The 23,956-nt window shown below is 37.4% G+C and overlaps 1 pseudogene; it reads right to left on the bottom strand.

The window, feature by feature from the left end:
* Positions 1–592: 592 nt before the first annotated feature.
* The window catches only part of LOC110317972, an 81,121-nt pseudogene continuing 57,757 nt past the window's right edge, over positions 593–23,956 (bottom strand).

Here is a 23,956-nt window from a genome sequence, read left to right as displayed (position 1 = left end):
GCAATTTCATATTACTTCGACTGCAATTTCTTTTAAATTTAGTACAGGACAAATTAAAAGTAAAAAAGATAAATATCCCCCCGAATACTACATCATCATCACCATCTCTTTATTTTTTAATCCTTTTTTTAATAATCCAGTCTTCATCAACCTCCACTTCTGTACCTCTCCCCATCTCATACTTCCCCCAACTTGTCTCCAGGAGGATGTCTCCACCCCTCAAACCCCACTCCACCAGATCTCCCCACCCATAGGGCCTCAAGTCTCTTGAGAGTTAGGTGCTTCTTGTCTCACTCAAGCCAGACCAGGCACTCCTCTGCTATATGAGTGTCAGGAGCCTCATAAGCTGGTGTAAGCAGCCTGATTGGTGGTTCAGTTTCAGAAAGATCCCGGGAGTCCAGGTAAGTTGAGACTGCTGGTCTTCCTGTGGGGCCGCCCTCCGCCTCAGCTTCTTCCAGCTTTTCCCCAATTCAACCACAGGGGATCCCAACTTCCATCCTTTGGATGGGTGCTAATATCTGCATCTGACTCATTCAGCTGCTTGTTGGGCCTCTTGGAGAGCAGTCATACTAGGCTACTGTCTGTTAGCGAATCACAGCATCAGTAACAGTGTCAGGTCCCGGTGCCTCTCCTTGAGCTGGATGCCAGTTTGGGCCGCACACTGGACCTCCTTTCTCTCATACCCTTTTCCATTTTTTCCCTGCAGTTTCTTCAAAGGGGAACAAATATGGGTCAGAGTTTTTGACTGTTGAATGGCAACCCCATTCCTCCACTTGATATCCTGTCCCTCCACTGGAGATGAGCGTTACAAGATCTCCTTCACTATTATAGAGCACTTTGTCCAAGTTCCATCCCTCTGATTCCTGACATTCTCTCACTTCTCAGGTCTCCAATACATTCTAGCGGGTCCCCCCTCCCTCCCCACACACCTCCTTCCTCCTGAGGTTGCCTGTTTCCATTATTTCAGCTGGCCCTCAAGACTTCAGCCCTGCTCCCCAATATCTGATCATGTTCCCCCTTCCCCTCCCTATCCCCTCTCTCACCCAGATCCCTAACTCCCTCTCCCCCCACTCTATCCCCTGTGATTGCTTTCTTTTACCTCCCAAGTGGGACTGAGGCATCCTTACTTGGACCCTTTGGCTTGTTAATCTTCTTGAATTTTGTGGATGGGGTCCTGGGTATTCTGTAATTTTTGCTAATATACACTTATTAGGGAGTACATACCATGCATGTCCTTTAGGGTCTGAATTACCTCACTCAGAATATTTTCTAGATCCATCCATTTGCCTGTGAATTTTGTGAAGTCATTTTTTGTTTTGTTTTGTTTTGTTTTGTTTTTTTAATAGCTGTGTAGTACTCCATTGTGTAAATGCACTTCATTTTTTGTATCAATTCCTCTGTTGAAGGACATTTGGATTATTTCCAGCTTCTGGCTATCACAATTAAGGCCACTATGAACATAGTGGAACACTTGCCCCTATAGCATGATGGGACATCTTTTGGGTAAATTCCCAAGAGTTGTATAGCTGGGTCTTGCAGGTAGATCAATTTTCTGAGGAACCTCCAGAATGACTTGCAGAGTGGTTGTCAATAGGACATTATTTATACAGGAGTTCTTACACTGTTACATACAATGTGTGTTAGAAGTCAGACATAAAGTTACAAATAATTACATAATATATATTTATGAACAGAGTTCCTTGTTTTGTGTTTTCTATAGTATCCATGTTGACTGTTTCTAACATCTTAGAACCTGGCATGCTTAAACTTGGAGGCCATTGCTTTAGTAGATTAAACTTATTTCTCCAGTTATAATACCAATGTATCTTGATTTTATTTCTTTTAAAGGAGAGTACTGATTTTTTTTACTTATATAACAAGAAAAGGTTACAGGTAATATCAGTATTGAGTTTATGGCTACTGTTATAGAACACACATATATAATATTTAATATGAATATTATATATATATATATATATGTGTGTGTGTCATATATTTATGACTCATTTAGTAATTATATACAATCCATGGAATACACACACACACACACACACACACACACACACACACATACACACACACATATGTTCAAGTGTAACAAAACAAGCAAACAAGTCATGAATATGGGAGGGAGAGAGAAGACATGAGAGTAGTTAGAGTGGGAAGAAGGGGTTTATATATGTTAATATAGTGCTAATATATAAAGTTTTCAAAAATTAAAATTAAAAAAGTATTTACAGCAGTTTGTACATATTAACTACCTAAAAGTTTCACAGTTATCAATGAAATTTAATTGTCAAATCTAGAGGAATTTGGAACTGGAAATATTTTGAATTCAGTCAAATAAACTAACCATGTATTTTAAAAAATAGTAAAATGAAAATCTTTTGTAATTCAGCTTGATGGTGTGGATTCTGATTTTTCCAAAGTGTTATGTTTTCATTTTTATGCTTTTACATTTCTGTAAAATATGTGCTGACAGCATATTGTGGCTATGCTTTCAGTGGTTTAAATTTCTTGAGTTAGAGATTCTGGAGAACTGGAAAGCGCATCTTCATGTGTTTCTTGGTCACATTTCTTTTATCTACGTGCTTATTGTTTAAGTGTCTCCGTAGATGATAAATAAGCTCTTTCAAACCCTATTTCAGCTGTGGTTCTGTGAAAAGCACACAGTAGCTTCACAGTGTGTGGACTAACGTAAGTGCACCATCTCAAAATGTCCAGAGGTAACCTAATCAAGGATATCAAGACAGAGGTAAGAGCTCAGCATTCTGCATCTTAAAAACTGGTTTTAAGAAGGGAAAGTATGATCATTTAGCACTGAAAGCAAAGACAGTTGGAAAATGCAATTAACCTGCTACCACTTAAAAAATTGTTCACTTTTATTCTGTGTCTCTCTTTCCTTCCCTCCTCCAACTCCTGTCTCCCTTCCTTTTCCTCCCTCCCTCCCTGTCTCTATCTCTGTCTCTGTCTCTGTCTCTGTCTCTCTCTCTGTGTGTGTGTGTGGGGGGGTGTACGTGTGTGCATTGAACAGTGCATGTGCAGAAATCAGACAAGAGCTTTCAGAGATCAGTTCTTTCCTTTTACCATCAAGGTTCCTGGAGTCAAACTCAGGTCATTGAAAGGCTTGGTGGCCAGGACCCAGATACTGTTCAAACTCATCAGCCCACATGAAATTATTTATTATTTTATTTTGTGAAACTAAGCCCAAATGAGCTCATATCAGAACTATTGTAATATTTCCTCCCCTTCATGAAAGAGATCCACTTTTTACTTTGTCAAATTTCTCCAGTGAGCAGGTCCTTATACAGAATTAACCTAGGACCTAAGGACCTGCAGCCATTCCACCTTAACGTCATCCCTAGCATCTGTCAGCATCAGCTGAGTCTCTCAGTGTATCATCCAGGCCGTGTCTAGCCTTGCTTGATTTTTCTCAAAAATTTTTAATAAATTGGAATTACTAATACTAATAGCAATTAGTTCAGGCAGGATATTCCTAACTAAAGACTATCTGAACATGCTCCAATTGTAGCAGCAAAGAACAAACTTTGTTCTTCAGAACTTTAGGGGAAGGCCTGGTGTTTGTTTAACAATCACATTGTTTTTCTCACCCTGAAGAGTGTTTGATGCTGAACAGATCAAAGATGTAGGAAAAGACCGAAGAGGGGATGATGGCTGCAAAATGAAAAAGTGGAGATAGGCAGTGGAGCATAACAAATAAAGTGTGATGTGCTTCCTGGTCCATAAATAACCAAGGCTCCAACCTGAGCACACCTGGCACTAAGCTACAAGGGCTTTCAGAGATGAAATGTGTACAAAGTTAGACAATGGAAGCCCAGGATAATATGAGGACTGAAGGACTGAGATACTCTGTAAGTATCCAGAGAGACAAAGGCACAGTGGAGAAGGTAGCACTTGATAAGGATTTTAAAGGGTAGTTATAATTTGAGTAAAGGGAACTAGAGGCCAAGAAGGTGTGTTCCATGAAAAGGGGCATGTGAATTCATTTGGCTGGGGTATACAAAGTGGTTGGGGTTACTAAGCAGAGTAGGTAAGACTGGGAAAAAAAAATGGGTCCGTCTAACTAGCCTCTGTATCCCAGCAAGGGAAAGTAGGGCAGCATGCTGTGAGGGATGGCAAGAGTCCTTGCACATGTTTTAGCATGGGGTTAAGAGGATTAGATTTTTGGCATTGCTGACAGCATTCTGCTAAAAGCAGAGTTTTTCAGCATTGAGAAATGTTGAGGTTTCATGTTAATATGAAATTCTCTTTCCTAAGGGCTGTGAAGAAATTCCTACTGAGGTGTAGTACAAATGTATTGCACTGTGCCCCAGAGTCAGGAAGAAGGCCCATTAAGGAGTTTCATTCAAGACCCTCTGTCTATAATGAGTGAGATGGTGTGTTAGCTCTGTCTAGAAGCTTTTTGGATGACTGATGGTGCTGAGGCATCTAATTTAAACTTACTCGGATTTATCTGGCCTGAGGGAGTTGCTGAAATATTTTAACCGACAAGGTGGGGATTAACTATTAAAGAGTGATAGAAAAATCAGTCAGGTGTCTTACCTGAGAGGCAGCTAGGGCCTCAAGCAAGTGAAGAGAAAAGCACCAGCAAAGACTCCTGGGATGCATTACTTAAGGCTTTGGTCCTCCCTTTGGCCTAAGCAGAAATGCTAAGTCTACCCCATCTGTGGATTCTGAACAAGTCACAACAGAGGTCAATGAACTGGACATTGTACTTGAATAGCTTTGATTTTAAGTGTCTGCCTATTGCCCTTTTCTTTGTTGTGGGCATTGGCTACTGGAAATGAAAGCTACACATCTTGCCAAGGCCTTTTCAAGGCTGTTGGGAAATCTCTGGATTGCCCATCCATTATCTGCCTATCACCAGCTAGATTGATACCAATTTCTTCAACATCTTCTAGCATCTGCCCTTTGCCTTTTTACTGTATCTGATGTTCTGGCCAAGAGTTCCAGTAAGTATAATTCTGGTCCATCTATCTAACCTTATTTCTCTCAAAAAGAAACCTAGCTTCCAACTCAGGCCTTGTTCCTATTAGAGAGATATTTATTGAGTGAGCAATGCAGTGTGCGAATAATTCTACACATGCATTGTTCACTGAATAAAAATCAATCTAATATGAGCAAGGACTGAGTTAGAAGTTGGGTTTCCTTCTTAAGGAAAGCAAACTAGTTAGAAGGATGAGAAGTGTGTGTGTGTGTGTGTGTGTGTGTGTGTGTGTGTGTGTTGTATATGTATGTGTGCATGTGTGTGCTGTCATATATGTACATATACGTGCATGTTCATTTTGTGTGCACACACAGGAAGGTTAAAGGATAACTTTAAACATTTTCTCTTCCTCAGAAATATTCTACCTTTGTTTTTTTCTCAATTTTTTATTAGATATTTTCTTCATTTACACCTTTGTTTTTTAAGAGAGAGACTCTCAGATGGTCTGTAATTTACCAAATAAGCTATTCTAGCTGGCTGGTGAAACTCAGGGACCTAACCCCTATCCATCTCTCTACTAATATTATAAACCTACAAATAGTTATGTTATAGTGCCTAACAGAGAATTCTTTACAAAGAAACAATTTGTCATACATTTATTGAAAAGACAACAGTGTGTCCATATTTCATTATTTAAACATTTTATTACTGTCTTATACAAAAGACAAAAGTCAACCGCAGACACAGCGGTTGTAATTCCTGGTTGTCAACTTGACTATGTCTGAAATAAACTACAATCCAGAATTGGAGGGCTCACCTGTGATCCAAATCTTGAGACTTGAAGACACAAGTTTCTGCCATGGATCTTAGCATGGAGATATTGAGGCATAGTGACCATGAAAAGTTTAGGCCCAGGCAACATAGTACAGACCTTTAGTCCCAGGAGACTAAGGCAAGGAATTTAAGGTCATCCTGGGATATAAAAGGCCACAGACCAGGCATGGTGGTACACACCTTTAATCTGCACCACACATGTTAGATATCTACATAAAGACATTGGAAGAAGGAAGATTCACTCTTCTTTGGATGCTTTTGTTTACTTGCCAGCACATCTGTTAGAACCTACTTCTACAAAATACCAGCTGAAACATCTAGTCTCGCGGGACCGAACAACTATGAGATCCTTGAACTTCCAATTCACAGCTGATCATTGTTGGAGTACTTGAACTACAGACTGTAAGTCATCACAGTAAGTTCCCTCAATATAGAGTGGCATTCCACAAGTTCTGTGACTCTAGAAAACTCTGACTAATACAGTGGTTAAGCAACTTGAAAGAACAAGGGGATTGCAAATGTTCCTGCAACTTCTCAAGTCAAGTGTTTTAGATCTTAGCCAGGGAGTCATTGTAGCTGCAGGCATACTGTATACATCTACTGATGTTAATAGTTTTGCAGTTACAGGTTTGCCAACATGAGATAAAAGTGTTGTCAAATTAGAATGAAGGAGCAGTGCAGTACAGAATATGACCATGGCTCACGTGAGCAAAATATAAGAAAGAGAAAAAAAATCCTTGGTATTTATTGTTTGTTTGTTCATTTGTTTGGTATTTCAGCAACTAAACATAATCTCCACAAAAAAACTACAGAGAACATTGGGCTGTTTCTTTATCAGAAATTAGTGGAAGTATCAGACATGTGGAATTTCAGGTAATTGTTGACTATAAGAACCACAGTGGCAATATGACAGACCCTGGCAAAAAAGACCTAGCTAATACACTAAAGATGAATAAAACCATATGCAAATGTCCCAGGAGACAGTGATTTTGGTGATTTTGTGGTGAAATTATATTAGTCATGGGGAAAATACTGCATACTCTGATTTACATATGATATTATATGATCTTTAGCATTCAGGTGGCCTATAATGTGTGGGCATAATAAACAGCTATGGGGATACCATCTGTCCAGTTTTCCTAGACTTCTCTAGCTACCATAAGTTTAATCTCCACTTGGTTGAACTTGAGCTTAGTATAGATAGCAGATGTACAAAATTATCTAACTATATTCTTACTCAAAATCATCTTATTCAAATATATATATATATATATATATATATATATATATATGATTCCATATGGATTTGTATATATATATATATATATATATATATCCATAAATATAAATTTGACATATGTATATATATATATATACATAATTCACATATATATTATTTACATATGCAAATATATTCAGAAAATTTATTCAAGAAGCTGAAGTTCTAGGTCAACTCCTCCAGTCTTTGGGGATGAAAATTTATAGATTTTATAATAATCTGCTAATATATTTGAATTATATAAACAATTCTGTAAAACTACAATGTTTTATTAATCTCTTGGGTGGAAATCACCATCATAGCATTGTGAATAGTTGAAGTGTAAGTCCATAGAGACTTACATTAATCAAGTTCAGTGCTATAGTTTATAACTTTATTTTCTAAATTATAGATTTGTAATATTCCTAAGGACAATGCACTGAGTATAATTAATAGCATCCCATGTGCTAGTGTTAGATACTTTTGATACTAGTTTATCTTATTGCCTCCTCTTCACTGTTATAAAGAAGGTTATGTTCCTGACTCAGATGAGATTCAGATAAATTTACTAAGTGCATAGCACTACAGAAAATCCCTTACATACTGTATGGAAGCATCACCTGTCAGTAAAATGCCAATGTCCTATTAGCTGAGGCATAGAATAGAAGGTAGGATATTTGACAGGAAGAGATAGGATTCTAGGAATGAGTTAAAGTGGGAGATTCACTATCCAGACTCTGAGGAAATGAGTATGAAACAGAGAAAATGTAACCAGCTATGTGATACACATAAAGTAGAATAAACAGATTGTATAAGTTATGAGCTAGTCAGGTAACGAGCCCTTGCTTATGACCTAGGGATTTATTCATACATAAATAGCTTCTGAATCATTATTCAGGGGCAGGGGTGCAGGTGGAAAGACTCACATGTACAAATGAAATCTGAGCTCTCAGGACAAGAGGAGGCTACATACCCTAGAATGGCACACACAGAAAATTAAATAGAAGAACAGAACTGGTGATTCAGGAGCTACAGGAGACATATTTTGAGGTAATAAGATGATGAGGTAACCTTCCATTTCAAGGAAGGAAGTTATTAGCTTGTTTGAAGGATAGCAGGTAGGAGACCTGTGGGTCTCTAGCGCTCATTCTGTGTTCCAAGGTTGAAACAATGCTTAACGTTGATTTCTCATTTAATTGTAGGATGCTTTAATCTTAGAATGAGTTTCTTTGACTATCTCTGTAAACTAAAATTGTAATCATTTTAATGTGGATAAAATAAGACAACACAGAAGAAAGTGATTATGAACCCAAATTGAACTTTTACTAAATATGCAAAAACACTTTTTCAAGTCCTGTGGAGCTTAGAGTCATTAAAATTGAACAGTTTATAACTACAGTTTGAAAGTGTTCCAACAAAGTTCATTAAACTTAATCCCAAAACATATATGCTAATGGAACTAGGAGTAGGAGATACTATCAGAGTTAGATGAAGTTATTGATGTGGGCACCTGCAATGGTATTAGTAGCTGTACAGTTTGAAGAGATACCCAAGCTTCATCATCACTCTGTAAACCATATCCCCTGTCATGTTTATGGTACATCAGAGTATCATCACCAGAAGCTAAGCACATAGTAGATATACTTTACATTTATGATCTTCTGGGACTGTAAAATGTATTTCAAAAGTAACTTGTGCTAGAAAATAAACTAGAGTACTCTACTAGAGTACTCTATTACACACACACACACACACACACACACACGAATGCATGCTTGAACACACATACTAATTCAGAAAAACTGAGTTTCTTGTGAGATTATTTAATTCCTGAATCAGCAGCAGCAACAGAACAGCAGCATTGTCACAAAGACTACTTGTGGAGGTTTAAATATTTGTATTTTTTGAATTCAGTTGTTTTCCTCAAATTGATATTCACATGCAAGACCCATTAACTTTGGAGCATCAGTTAGTAATAATATGGTTAAGATGCACCGTTAGTTGTGCACATTCCCTGCTAACTTTGTTAACTTGTCACCACGTTTTCTCCTGATTGGTATAACATAAATACATTCAAGTTGTATGCTACAAGTATTACTACAAATGCTAATGTTCTTGATGTATAAATATCTTCAATGCTTTTTACCGGCACTGTCCTAACATAAGCAAGACACTAACTTGCTCGGGTTATGACAAACTATTATTTGGAGTTCAAAGTGATCATAAAGGACAGTGCCCTTCCTTATACCTTAGAAACATTCTTACTGAAGGCAGCTGTACATTGCTGACAATACCACTTTAGATGAGAACACAGATACATTTTTATTGTACACTGCTTCTGTACTCAGCTTGTGACTTCTCATCTTTCAAATGGGAATAATGTTGAAATAAGCACGCTTGTTCAATTGAAATAGATTTAAGCATGCAGTGAACTCACATGGTCTCCTGCAAATACTAAAGTTGTTTTTCTAGTTATAATTAAATTAAATGAGAGATTTTATTAGATTCTTTTTAGAGTTTATTTGTACTTGGGGTGATATAAACAGAAATGGTCCATTGAATAAGGCTTAGTGAAATATAGCAATTGCATTTTTACTTTGTCTAAGGGAAGCTAGCTCTTTTAAACCTTCCCTTCATCTGGAAACACACAAAGTAGGCATAAAATTACATAGCTGTCTACTGGGCCAGAAACAGCTAGATTCTTATGTAAAGAACACTCATATTTCTTTCTCTTTTTAATGAATTAATTTATTTACTCACTTTGCATCACAGTATTAACCCTCTTCTTCTCTCAGTTTCCCCCTCTCACAGCTTCTCCCCCACGCCCACTTCTCCCCTGAGAAGGGGAACCTCTTGGGTATCACACACCATCTCACATCTGTCACTGCCTAACTGGGTGCATCTTCCCTCACTGAGGCCAGAAAATTCCCCTAAGTGGCCCTGTTAGGGGAACAGGATCCACAGGCAGGCAAGACATTCAGAAACAACCTGTTTCCAGTTGCTGGGGACTCACCTGAAGACCTAGCTACACATCTGCTCCATATGTGTGAGACAGAGGGGCAGGTCCAGTTCATGCTTGCTCTTTGGTTGGTGGTTCTGACACTGGGACTCCCAACAGGTCCATGTTAGTTGAGTTTATTGCCAGGGGAAGACCAACTCTTATATTTCTAATGTATACAGTATGAGTACTATTAAAGGTCACATAAAATAAATCTTTATTTTAAGAATTAATTATGAATAATAAGTCCAACAAATATCCTTATTAAAAATAGATTACATCTCTTACATTGTTAAATATATTCATAACATTGTAGAACATGGGCTTTATTTTGAAATTCATGGGTTAATCAGTACCTCATGTTAAAAAAATACCAGCATGTGAAGGTAGAGACCGGAGGACCTGAACCTCCCAGTCCACCCATTGCTAGCTTCTTTCTTTGGCTTCCTTTTTTATTCTACCCTGAGTGTTGTCTTTACTATGAATGGCATTCTGCTAGTCCATAAAAGCTTCATTCAGCAATCTCAGGGCACTTTGTCACCATCAACTCATAAAAATGCAAACAGAGATGGCATCATCAACCTTTAAGGGAAGAAACCCAGTAAAGAGCAATGAGTCATCACAGAAATGCTCATCAATTCTTTTTTTTTTTTTTCAGAGATTTCTAACATCACAAACATTCTTTGGTCTTGATCTCATCCTTTCATTTCCTAGAGAGGTTAGTCTACCAGGATGAAGTCCTGAGAGCATTTATCTAAAATGTCAGGCCCAGACTTGTTCTGTCTCTTGCTCAGGGACTAAGGACCATGCTTACCATTTACCTACAAGATCACATAGCTGATCAAATAGACACATATGTTCTTGAGATCCCAAAGAAACATAGATAAAGAGCGGGAAATGAAGGTAGTTGAGGAATGCCATTTCTAAAATTCTACATATATTTCTATTATATTCTCCTGTCTCCCCATTTATTAGTTTGACAAGGCTGAAGATACAGCAAAACACTGTTGAGTGTCTGGGTAGAGGCAGGAATCATTTATAGGAAGAACTCTCTTCACAGAATCTGCACTAGGCATATTTCTCTCCAACACCCAATTTAAACTGTCCTCAGCGATATGAATATTGGCTTAACTCTGACAGGTTCTTGATTAGTATCCCAAGAGCACAAGGACATAAAAAGATTAATAAAAATAAATAAATAGTAGGAGAAAATAAAGTGCTTAACCTTTGATCTATTTTCTAGTGAATGTGCATGTTAACACTTAGCATTCTGTGCTCAGCATTTCCACTTTCAGATTTATCCTGAATGCATTTCTTGCCCACATGCTCCTATCTACTTCAAATTCTATATTGTTTCAATAAATAAATAATCTCTGAGCATCAGTGAATGGATGAGCAGATGAATAAATGAATGATACGAGAGAGGTAACATGGAATGAATTAATCAACAGTTGAATAAGTGCCTTCTCTCCCAGACAGATAGGCTGAAGTGAAGTTCAAATAAATATTACTTAACATCAGTTAAATTATTTAGATTTGTTCCTAAATATTTCTCTGGATACTCTTCTGATTTTCACGTCAACAGAAGAATGGGTACTTGCTGCCTTAGTTTTTGTCTGCCTTTTTCCCCAAGCTTTCCTTCTGAAGGAGTTTTTCTGATTATTTTTCTTCACAGTTACCCTTCCTTCTCGTTACCTTTGCAAGTGACACTACAACAGTTATGATCTTCGAGCTAGTCTTTGGTAAACATGCCCAGTGCACAGGCAATATAAAGAGGAGATGCTCCAGAGTTAAGTTTTCCCTGTGTCATTACAACAACAACAACAACAAAAAAAAAAAAAAAAAAATCAAAGAATGAGGCTGGAGAGATGGCTCAGTGGTTAAGAGCACTGGCTGCTCTTCCAGAGGATCTGAGTTCAATTCCCAGCAACCACATGGTGGCTCACAACCATCTACAATGGTATCAAGTGACTTCTTCTGGTGTGTCTGGAAACACCTACAGTGTACTCAAGTAAATAAATAAATCTTTAAAAAATCAGTATGTAAGCAAATACATATGGCATAAGATAATTTTTAAAAAAATCAAAAAATGAGGGGAACGCCAGGGCCAAGAAGTGGGAGTGGGTGGGTAGAGGAGCAGGGCAGGGGGAGTGTATAGGGAACTTTCGGAATAGCATTTGAAATGTAAATAAAGAAAATATCTAATTAAAAAAAGACAAAAAAATCAATCTCTAAGTATTAAAGTCATAAAATTACTTTCTGTTCAGGCATCCATAACAAAGTGCTTTAAACTGGGTAGTTTATAAATAACTGAAATATGTTTCTTAGAGCTTGGAAGGCTGGGTATTTAACATCTGGGTAGATTTGGAATCTGGGACTTGGAGTATCCTTGGTCCATAAAAGGGGTCTTCTTGCTGTATCATCAGATGGTAGAATGCTTATGGCAGACTTCTGGTCTGTCTTTTTAAAAGATACTAAGGCGAGCCATAAGGGCTTCACCTTCATGGTCTAATTACCTCCTAAGTTGCCATTCCCTAATACTGCCATCCAGTAGATTAGCATTTCAATGCTTCAATGCTTGGATCGTTGAGGCTAATAAATGTTCAGACTATAGCTATGAATATATATCCATACTAGACCAGAACATGGAAGCAGAAACCAAGGAAGAAAGAGATTAAAAGCCACAATAACAATAATGCCAAGTGAATTATGCCCCACTTCTCAATAGTGTTCCTGGTTCTTTTCCTGTTATTTTCCTAAGAGCCTGCCTTGATTCACCATCCTCAGCATACTTTTGATGCACATTTTTAATATATCTTATCTAAAGTCCATGCAAACAACTTGTACTTTCATGAAGCAACATCTTTTGAGGAAGCAAAATGAATATATTGTACAAACCAGATAGGAAAATGAGCCTAAGAACAGAGGCAAGAGACCAGGACAACTGAAGAGACTGTAGCCAATTCCCAATTCAGACTCTCTCTATATGAACTCAGTCCTACCCCTTCATATCACCTTGAAACTATTAAAGCACTCATCTCCTTTTGTCAAAGACAAGAAAGCAAGAACATTCCATCTTTGAAGTCACTCTGCCTTTACCATTAGGAAAAAAAATGCGTCTACTGAAGGCCTTTTTTTTTTTTTTTTTTTTTTTTTCAACACAGCAACACAATAAAAGAGTAAGTGGCTTTGTACTGAAAAATAATATAGAAAGATAATTAAATCTCAGGGGCATTTTTTTGGTCTAATGCAGGAAGAAAAACAAGCATCAAGGCTGCTCCCAAAGACACTGCCCAACCCGCTGTCACCACTAACGTGAAGTTGAGAAATGAAAATTCTTTGCTTGATTTGTTCTTCCTTTTCAAGAAAGGAAGGTTTACTATTCATTGGGGTGGGATGGAAAGAGGAAAACATCACTGCTCTTATTTTCAAGGGGTTTGAAATACCTGTTCATGCCACTGAAGGTGTTCTATTTTACAAAGTTGGTTGCTAGAGATCTGGCCCGTTTGAATGCATATTTTTGTGTATTTATAAAACTGAACTGTGCCATCATTTGCCAGTCTTTTATTTGCATAATTGTGCCAATTAACCATCACTGCTAAAATGACTGCAGCACTGTCAATTTCACCAGGAGACAAATGTATAACGATACAGATTGTTGGCGACTTTCTTCCCCTAAAGTACCGGTATTTAAATCTTAGAAAAAGGCAATGCCTTCTACTTTCTAATTCTAGACAATTTGCACATTCAAGGTCTGGGTCAAAGAGGCATTTAGGAATGTCTACCACATTCCCTAGACCTTCTGGCATAAAGCAATCACAGGATCACTTTTCCTTGAGCCAGACGTGGGCTTCAGTTAGAGGGAAAAGCATAGCAGAATGTGTTCTGCTACAGTTCTGACTGTAATTTTTTTGCCATGACATTTTTCTTTTTCTCAATTTAAAAGATGATGATAATCAACATGGTTATTCATACAATTAATAAGTAGTGAAAAAGAAAACACAGACCAACCCCTTCTAAGCAAAGACAGATCAACAAACAGTAAAACATATAAAATATAAATTTCCTAGTATGCAATACGGGGTTGATTGATTCCTGTCGACTGTCAGATTTGATTTTTTTCTTTCTTACTATTTATGTTTTATATCCTTTTTGACATTCATACTTGGAAACAAAACAAAACATACTGTGTCATCAATGAATGTCACTGTGTTCTCAAAGAAACAGAGCCAGAGGACTTTATAATAAGGATTATATTAGTGAGCAGCACTGATGTTGATACCTGCTAAGGAGAAGAGAAGAAATGGACCACAATTAGCCACATAGGCTTTCCTAAAGTCTTAGCAATGGTGGGGGTGACTGAAGCACAAATATGCCATGAAAACTATTCTTAATGAAGCAAAACTACTGGTTAGTTGTTCTGTCATATAAACTAGAACCTGCCTGTATGCAAAGGCAAGAGAGTCATTGGTTGCAACTCTCTCTTCAGTGCAATCTTAGTTGTTCAGGTGTGAGTTTTATCACTTTTGAAATTGAGTCCACATAACTCATCATAACATTCTTCACATTAATGGAGAATATTTTTCCAGTTTAATTATAAAATAAAGCACTGCATGAAGCAGTGTAGACAGCTATTAGTCTATTATATACCTGTGACATAATAGATTATATTATAAATTATGTTATATTTATATTATCTTATTATTTTAAAGTATATCATATATAACACTTCAAGAGATGTAGTATAAAGAGTACAACCAGCCAACCAGCACAGGGCATGTTGTTCATGAGAGTTTAACTCATACAGCACTGCCAATGTGCAAAGCAGAACATTACAGTGCGGTAGATAAGAAAAAGAAAATTTGCGCCACAGAAAAAGAAAATACAAATCACATTAATAAAACTTAATGGTCAGTGTATAAATACACAGCTTTGAAAGCAGAATCGGGCAGTAGAAAATAATATTGGTTCATAAGTAAAGGATATACTTGCCTTGTTAGAACAAAGAAAAGATAGAGAAGACAGAAAAAACTTGTGTAACATAGATACACTCACACACACACACACACACACACGTTTGTGTGTGTGTGTGTGTGTGTGTGTGTGTGTGTAATGTAGTGTAGCATAGCGTAAGATCTATAGGGTAGGCATCAGGTGTGCTAAAGTACAAGCAGATAAGTTTCATAGGTAAACCTGCGCAAAATCAGAAAATGCCACAGATGGTTCTCTAAAGAGACTTGATGTCATTCAAGATGGCAGGAACTCATCATAGACATCACTCTATGGAGGTGTTTCCAAAACTGCTCTGATAGAAGGACAAGGAATAAATTATAGAAAGGTATGAACATAAAATCTATCTTCTTGGTTAAATTTTATGAATTAATAAAATGGGACTTCTGAAATTCTGTAACATTTTCAAATTGAACAAAGGACCAAAGAAGTAGCAAAACAAAACAAAACAAAAACAAAAACAAAAACAAAAACAAAAAAACACCACATGTAGTTTCACAAGAACAGAGAAGCTCTTAGCTGGAAATTGACCTGACATCTGTGTCCAATCTTCACCTTTCACCACCATCTTACACTTAGGGTGTTAGAAGATGTCCCAATAAAGTTGTTCAGAAAACAAGGAAATTAAAATGAAGAAATTAGTTGACTATACTAGAGCTTTCATGCTTTCAGCTGTAAGATTTATGACCTGAATTTGGATCCCCAAAGTCCATATAAAAGCCATACACTATATACCAGGAGAGGGAAGCTGAGACAGATTTTACTGAAAGCTCACAAGCCATCTAGTATCATATACACAATAATGAAGAACTAGAGCGTTTCTGTCTCAAACCATGCAAAAAACAATAATAAAAAATAAATCAACAGGACTAACAGCTACAGTTATCCCTGCCCTCTACATATTTCATCATGCTACATCTGTACATAGTCATGTCACAGTATATTAATGCATAATATACACACCCATACCACATACCTACACCCCCCACCTGCACACAAACACACACACACACAAACACACACACAAGCATTATATCTTATTATTTATTTATGTCCTATTATCTTATCATTTAAAGATAATGTTATGAGTAATTCACTGATAACTGAAAATGCATTTATGACTGTTTATATAATATTCTACCTCTGACTCCCTGTGCATGCTTTGATAATCTATCTGTAATTTAGTTTTCTCGGTGACTTTATAAGCTGTATACTGCTGTGGTTAAAAGATGAAATACCCAAAATGTCCTGTAACTAGTGACTAGATTAAGAGACTAATACATATTTATTTATTATCTTACATTATTCATATTTCAGAGCACGAGTACTCCACGTTTCAATTCTTTTCCATTCATAGAAGCATAAAATAAGTCTGCTCAGAATGTTCTGTGCAGGTGAATAATCCCTCCTGAGATGATTTCTTGCCACCCTGATGGTAGTGTCTTTCCCTTCCTAGTCAATAACTGCTATTTAAGTGACCACTGACTGACAATCATAGACGTTTTAAGTGAATTTAATTCAGAATTGACTAAATTCAGATGTTAGGGGTGGCTTTGTTTTTCTGTAATCCAACATACTGGTTTATCAGCCTATGGAGGAAGCAGAAAGATAACCTCAGGGACTCTGTCAGCTGGGCCTAGCTTAAACATCAAAGAATACTATGAATGTGTAAAATTGCCTTTAGCAAATACTGCTTACAGGCCCTCTGGCAGAGTTATGCTGAAAAGATAAGAAATGTCACTGCAGCCTACTGCACTAGGTAAACACACCCAGTCTTTAATATCAACTACTTACTTACTCAGGACTCCGATGGCCTACAGTCACACTGAGGGAAAGGAAAGGGCTTTGCTTTTTCTTTCATTAATACATTGAAACTCTTCCTATTAATTAGATCAGCAATATAGCCGGGAGTAGAACTTAGTGAGATTACCTATATTATGCATTCAGAATTCAGTTTATCCATTTTAATTAAATGAGTTCTAAATATAACCACTTATAATTCTTCCACTCCATGAAAGTAATTAAAAGTGAAATTAGTTAACACATCTATGTGACATCATTAAAAATAGCTCATATAAAAATAATAAAAATACCGTCATGTTCTATTTAGTATTCACTTGGATTCTTTGTGATGCTGATGGCTAAAATATTAAAACATTGCATAACTACTGACCAAAAGAAAGATTGTAATTTTTAACTTTTCTCTGCATATACAGATGTCTCTCCTCTTCATTGATGCTGATTCTTTCCTAGATACTGGTTACAATTGTGTAAAGCATATTAAATGCCATCTCTCTGCGTGTACCACTTCCTAGAAACTTCATGGTAGGCTGACCAAAGCAAAACCACACCTACCTACACTCTACTTACAACATTTGTGGGTTTTGAGCCTTCTATGAGAACTACTGAGGTTTCAATGGTAAGAAATTACTCATATAATATATGATCATGAAAGCCAGTGATGGGAAGGAAAATGAACTGAAATAACAGGTTGGGGAGTCTCAATGTAGACCATTCAAACTTGAAAACTAGAGAAGGACTGGGTCTGAGGGCTCCTGGATGGACAATGGTGAGTTTTGCTTGCAGGAACTCTGTCGGTCTGACTATAAATACCAGAAAAAACAATCTCCTGATATTCCTGGCAGATAGAAGTCAGAAAGATATTTTTTTTCTCCTAATAATGTTACAGACTTCCTTAAGGACTTTCAGACATTTGTAGTTTCATTGACCCTTTCCCCATTCTCATTTTTCTCATCCCTTTATCCATTTCCCCTTTACCTTTATCTCTGGTGCAGTTCCCTTTCTATTCTATACCTAATACATTCTGATACATTCCCTCTGCTCTTTAAGGACTCTTTCACATGCTTTTCTAGCACAGACACATACACATACAGACACACACACAGAGACACACACACCGAGAGAGAGAGAGAGAGAGAGAGAGAGAGAGAGAGAGAGAGAGAGAGAGAGAGAGAGAGAGAGAGAGAGAGAGAGAGAGAGAGACACACACACAAAATAACTAGAAGCTACAATTTGCACATTAGAGGAAAGGTAATGATTGTGTTTTATAAGCCTTAATTATTTTAATTAATAAACTGTTTTCCAGTTCTATCCATTTTCTATAAATTCACGTTTGTTTTTCTCATGTATGCATGAATAAAACCCTATTGTATATATGTGCTACAAAACATTTTAATTATCTTTCACATGCTCAAACAGATTCAGTTTGCTTTCTGTTTTGAATAGAGCATGAATGAACATAGGTAAACTAGTATCCTTTCAAACATTTTGAAATACACTTAAACCTACTGTTTCTCTTATCAAAGCTGGCCCTCAGGTGAGGCCATTCAATCTAATTAGCAAGATAATCTGACTTGCTAACTTTTTATTGCAGCCTAACTGTCCTGGTAAAACATAAATAGAGACTAAGTCTACTCGCTCACCTATCACTAAAGAGGACTGAGCAGTCCTTGTGAAGGTCACAGTAAAATATAAAGGTTTAATTGTAATTATTAGAATGCTTCTGTTCACATAACAATTTTCTACCTAGCAGCCCCTCACAAAATATCATTTCCTGTGCTTTGACATGTCAAATTAGAAGAAAAATGCAGCTTACACTAAATGTCATAGAGCAGAATATCTAGAGACAGTACAAACATTAGAAGAAGATCCTGGAAATAGCATTTGTACAATGGACTTCCAAGCATAATGCAACAGAGAGAGTAGATAACAAGCAAGACTTCAGGAGCATCAACTATAAGCATAAAAGAAAAGCAGACATCAGAAGGAAACGAAAGTATTATAATACTTCAGTGCAGAACGTCCTTGGTAAAATTTTGGATAGACTGGAAAGGCCTCAGAAAGGAACCCTGGAACTCATGTTGTGTTACCATAGCCTCTGGAAGGACAACCCAGACTGTGGAGTAGACAAAGCTTAGGGCAGGACATTCAGAAACTGCAAGACAATGACAAAATGAGGAAAACAAGCACAGTGCAGATTTCAGAAAGAACAGATGTGTACCAGAACAACTATGTATAGAATTAACCACATGCCAGGTTGTAGGCTCGATAGTTGAGTTAGATAGATGAGCGAGTTGGGAGATGGACTCAGTAAAAGGTCTAAGATTTAAACGTTATTGGCATCCTCCAAGTCATTATTTATACCCCAGACTTGTATGAGAAAGTCCTACAATACATTTTACAGACAGGTGTGAGCTGAACTACTTTAAACGTCTTGGAAACCATATAAGCAGAGGGAACAGACTAGAATGCTTTTGCAGTAACCAGGGGTAGAATAACTTCAAAATATAATATTATATCATAAGAAATTAAAAATAAGGGAGGAATATAGATTTTCTTGGATGAAAAGTAGTAGAGTGACTTTGTTTTGGGTACTCATGCCTTCCAGGAAATGCTGCCTTTTAAAGAATAGGAAAAAGTGAGAAACTTGAGGTTTTATAAAGAAGGGAAGAACTTCAATGAAAGAATAGTAGACATAAATTTAACAAAAATAACTTCTCTTATTCTTATTTGACTTAACAGAGTATGTCTTTTAGTGTTTATCTCTCTATATCTCTGCCCCTTTCGTCCTGATAAGTTTGCAGCTATCAGTTCCTGTTCCTGAGCTGGGCTGTTTTGCTGCCATGATCAACACCACTGTGGTCAGGGCACTGAAAGCTACACGTGAAACTGTAAGCCAGCCTCAGAGATACACCTTCTCCTAAAAGGGCACACCTACTCTAACAAGACTAAATCTCCTATTCCTTCCCGAACAGTTCAACTGGGGACGAAGCATGCAAATATATAAGCTTATGGTGCCCTTCTCATTAAAACTACCCAGATAGTATATGATAATTATAAATAAATACTGACAATAGATTTGCAAAGACCTGCTGTGTTATTCACACGTTACAAGACAATCTGCTTTCCTAAACACGTATGCAGAATATTTATACCCTTTCCAGTGATTTAGTAAGAGTAAGGCATTTAGTATGTGACTTAGAAAGGTATTTCTACTATCATTATTTTATAGAAGAAAACCTACTGAGTCTCATAGCTTGTCTAGGTGTAATGACATAAGACACAAAATTTTGGGTTACATTTTAATTAACCTTGAATCTAGACTGTGAATTTTGGGGACATTGCTAATTCTCTAATGCATGGGATACAAAGAATGAAGAAAATGGTTAAGTTATGGCAGGAATATTGTTTTCAGTATTCTCAACAATATGAGTGCAGTTTGAAGTACAGATACATCCTTACATGTCCAATTTATTTACCTTTGTTATTCATGTCAATTCATTCACATAGCTGTAAATGCATTTAGAAAATTGTGCTATGCTTATATCCTAGTGCTATCTAGAAGACTAAGATTCCTAAAAAAAAAAATACTCTATTTATAGTGATCTTTAATCTTCTACCCAGTTCCATCACATGTTCAGTTCAACAGTCTACAGTGATCTTTGTTTTCTTTGATACTTTTACTAAAAATACTGTTTGAAATCACCTATTTTAACAGATATTTATTTGTTAAATATTTATTTCTATTTTTATGTATGTGTGTTTGTATGTAGATGTGTATAAGTGAGAGAAGATGTCTGCAGAAGTCAGAAGAGAGTACCAGACACCTCTGGAACTGGAGTTATAAGGCATTATGGGCCACCTGACTTGGGTCCTGGGAAATGAATACAGACCTTCTGCAAGAACTATACATCTTCTTACACACTGAGTCATTTCTTCAGCAATAACTAATATCTAATAGGCATCTATTATTTACTAATTACTGTCCAAGATACTGAGAACAAATCATTATGCAAAATAAGCATTTCTGAGCTACTGTGATTTTTTTATTCCAGTGAGTGAGGAATGTATACATAAGTAAAGTTTATTAGTTATATCATTCATTAGAAAAATATAGCTCAGACAGCAAACATGAAAACTGAGTGGTATTCACATAAATTTCAGTAGGCTATCATGTAGCCTACCCTGAGTTTTGTGACATTTCAGTGAAGACTCAAAGTTGATGAAAAAGCAAATTTAAAAGGCGTCTAGAAAATATGCTACCAGGCAGAAGCAGAGAGATAAGCCCAGACTGTGGATTATATCTACAACAGAAAACAAACAAACAAGCAAAATCAAGCTTAATAGAGCTCAGGGTGCTCACATAGAAAATAGACTCAGAGAAGTTAATAGAAATCAACTCCTAGGAAAATCAATGAAAATGTAGGCAAGATAGAAATTATCTTTTTTTTTTTTAAAAAAAGTGGAGTTGTTACTTATAATTGGACATTAGCTATAAAGTGCAGGATAAACATGCTATAATCCACAGATGAAAAAAAATGAATAGTAAGGAGGAACTAAGAGAGTTTGAGTGAATTTCATTCAGAAGGGGAAACTAAATAGTCATCAAGGTAGATGCAGAAAGGGAAGTGGATGGAAGAAGGGAAGAGGAAGGATATGGGGATGGCATTCAGGTATAGGATGGGAGTGAACAGGGGAGGGATGGTAGTGAGTATGGGAATCGATTGGGGGAATCACTGGGACAAGCTGAAGACCGGGGATGGGAGAGGTTACTGAGAGTATGTGGAGGTGACCCTCACTGAGATTCCTACTGGATGGAGATGTAGAGACTGAAGTGGTCACCTTCTGTACCCAGGCAGGACTTCCTGTGTAAAGAGACATGAACCCATTCATAAAACCCTAAACTCAAAATTTGTCCTGCCTACAAGATGTGCAAGGGTAATGGTGGAAGAGAGACTGATGGAATGGCCAGCCAATTACTGCCCCAACTTGAGACCGATCCCTTGGGAGAGAGTCAATCCCTGACCCTATTAATGATACTCTGCTATGCTTGCCGAGAGGAACCTAGTCTACCTGTCTCCTGAGAGGCTTCATCCAGGAGCTGCTGGAAACAGATGCAGAGATTCATAGCCAAGCATCAATTGGAACTTGGAGAATCTTGTGGAAGAGTGGGGCACAAAATTGAGTAAGCCAGAGAGGTAAAGGACACACCACACAAAGACCTACAGAGTCAACTAGATTCTGTCCATGGGGCTCACAGTGACGAAATTACCAACCAAAGAGCATGCAGGAGCTGCACATAGTGTCTCCCACATTTGTAGCAGAATTGAACCTTGGACTTCATGTGGGCCCCCTAACAATTGAAGTGGGACTCTGACTCTGCTGCCTGCCATTGAATCCCTTTCCCCTACCTGGACTGCCTGGCTGGGCCTCAAAGGGAGAGGAGGTATTTAGTCGTGCTGACACTAGATTTCCCTAGGTGGAGTGGCACACCAACAGGCCTGAGGAGAGGAGAGGGTAATAAGTAGAAGGATTTATAAGGGCTGTACAGGGAGGAGAGGAGGGAGAGGGAAACTGAATGAATACATGTCTATTGCCTATGTTTAGTCTCATCTCTCCAGATCAGAAATCCCTGCCTACAGTATTATGTGACCCATAGTGGGATGTATCTTCTTATACCAATTAACCTAATAAGATGATCCTTCACTAATGCGCCCACAGTACAACCCAATGTACACAATATTTTATTTGACCTTTTATCCAAGGTCATTCTATGTTTAGTCAAGTTGACAACTCTGCCTTTTATACCTAAACATATCTGTGGAGGGCAAAACACTCACTCCAATGGGTTCTTTTTTTTCATTTTTTATTGGTTATTTTATTTATTGCCATTTCAAATATTATCCCCCTTCCCAGTTTCCCCTCCATGAACTCATCCCCTACCCCCTACCCCTGCCTCTATGAGGGTACTCCTCCACCCACCCACCCACTCCTCCCAATGAATTCTTTGCCCACCCACTCCTTCCAATGAGTTCTTTGCCCATCATATATTGCAGTGAGTTCATCAGTCCACTACAAGAAGCAATGCATAAAGTACAGCCTAATTAATATAAGGGAACAATCAACAGCTGGAAAAAAAAAGAAACAAAACTGAACAGAATCATTTATTATCACCAGAGACTTCTTAAAGATATAGGTAGTGTGAGAGTTGAAGTAACACAGAATGTGTTTCTACAGGAAGGTGTGTCTCCAGGCATCCCCTTCTCAAGTTCCTGCAGGTTATGCAACTCAAAGAAGCTTCTCCCAGGATGGTTTCTTATGATGGATCGACTGAGATAATATCAGGGCCTGGGTTTCAGCAGGTTCTAAAGTACCATTTATATTTACTCTCATGCTTATCTGTACCAGCTATGGCTCTAAGTCTGCATCACCTAACCTTTGAAAAATATGGACCTTATAAAACTGAGCCCTACTTTCTCTCTAAAATCTACTTTTAAGTCTGACTTAGGGGGTAGTAAAAGCCTTAAATTATTACTAACAGCAAGAAGAGTCATATATGAACAATCTTGGTAGGTACATCTAGGCACTTTGCAGAGCCATAGTAGATGTTGGAGTTTTAGAAAATATTTTAGCTGAGGCCGAAATGCAAAAGATGCTACCAAAATGACTTTAGAATATGAAACCTGTGAGGCTCCACCAAAGAGTTAGACCTTCCACACCCAAGTGAAACTAGTGAAATCACAAGATTAGTGTTCTACATGCTGATTTAATTTTCTAAATCACCAAGAGAGCAACTTGAGATGTCTCATAATCATTAAACATAAGAATTTACAGGTTGATGAAGATGACTCTGGCTGACTACCCTGGTGTGGGCATGTCGCTGTGCATTAAAAGCATCTTTGGAAGGCTTTATTTGCTTATGTTTTTAGGTCTGAAGACCTATGACAATTACTATTTAAAGTACCATTTATGTGTGTGTATATGTGTGTATGTGTGCTATATGTTCATGTATATGTGCACATGTCTGGGTGGGTAGAGTCCAGAGAAAGACACCTAGCATTCATTTCTTCATATTCATCATTCAACATTTTCATGTATTTTTTTCTTT

The sequence above is a fragment of the Mus pahari genome, chromosome 3 (assembly GCF_900095145.1).
Source record: "Mus pahari chromosome 3, PAHARI_EIJ_v1.1, whole genome shotgun sequence".
In the NCBI taxonomy this organism is placed as follows: Eukaryota; Metazoa; Chordata; class Mammalia; order Rodentia; family Muridae; genus Mus; species Mus pahari.
The sequence above is the reverse complement of the archived record's forward strand: the minus strand, read 5'-3'. Positions and strand labels throughout refer to the sequence as shown.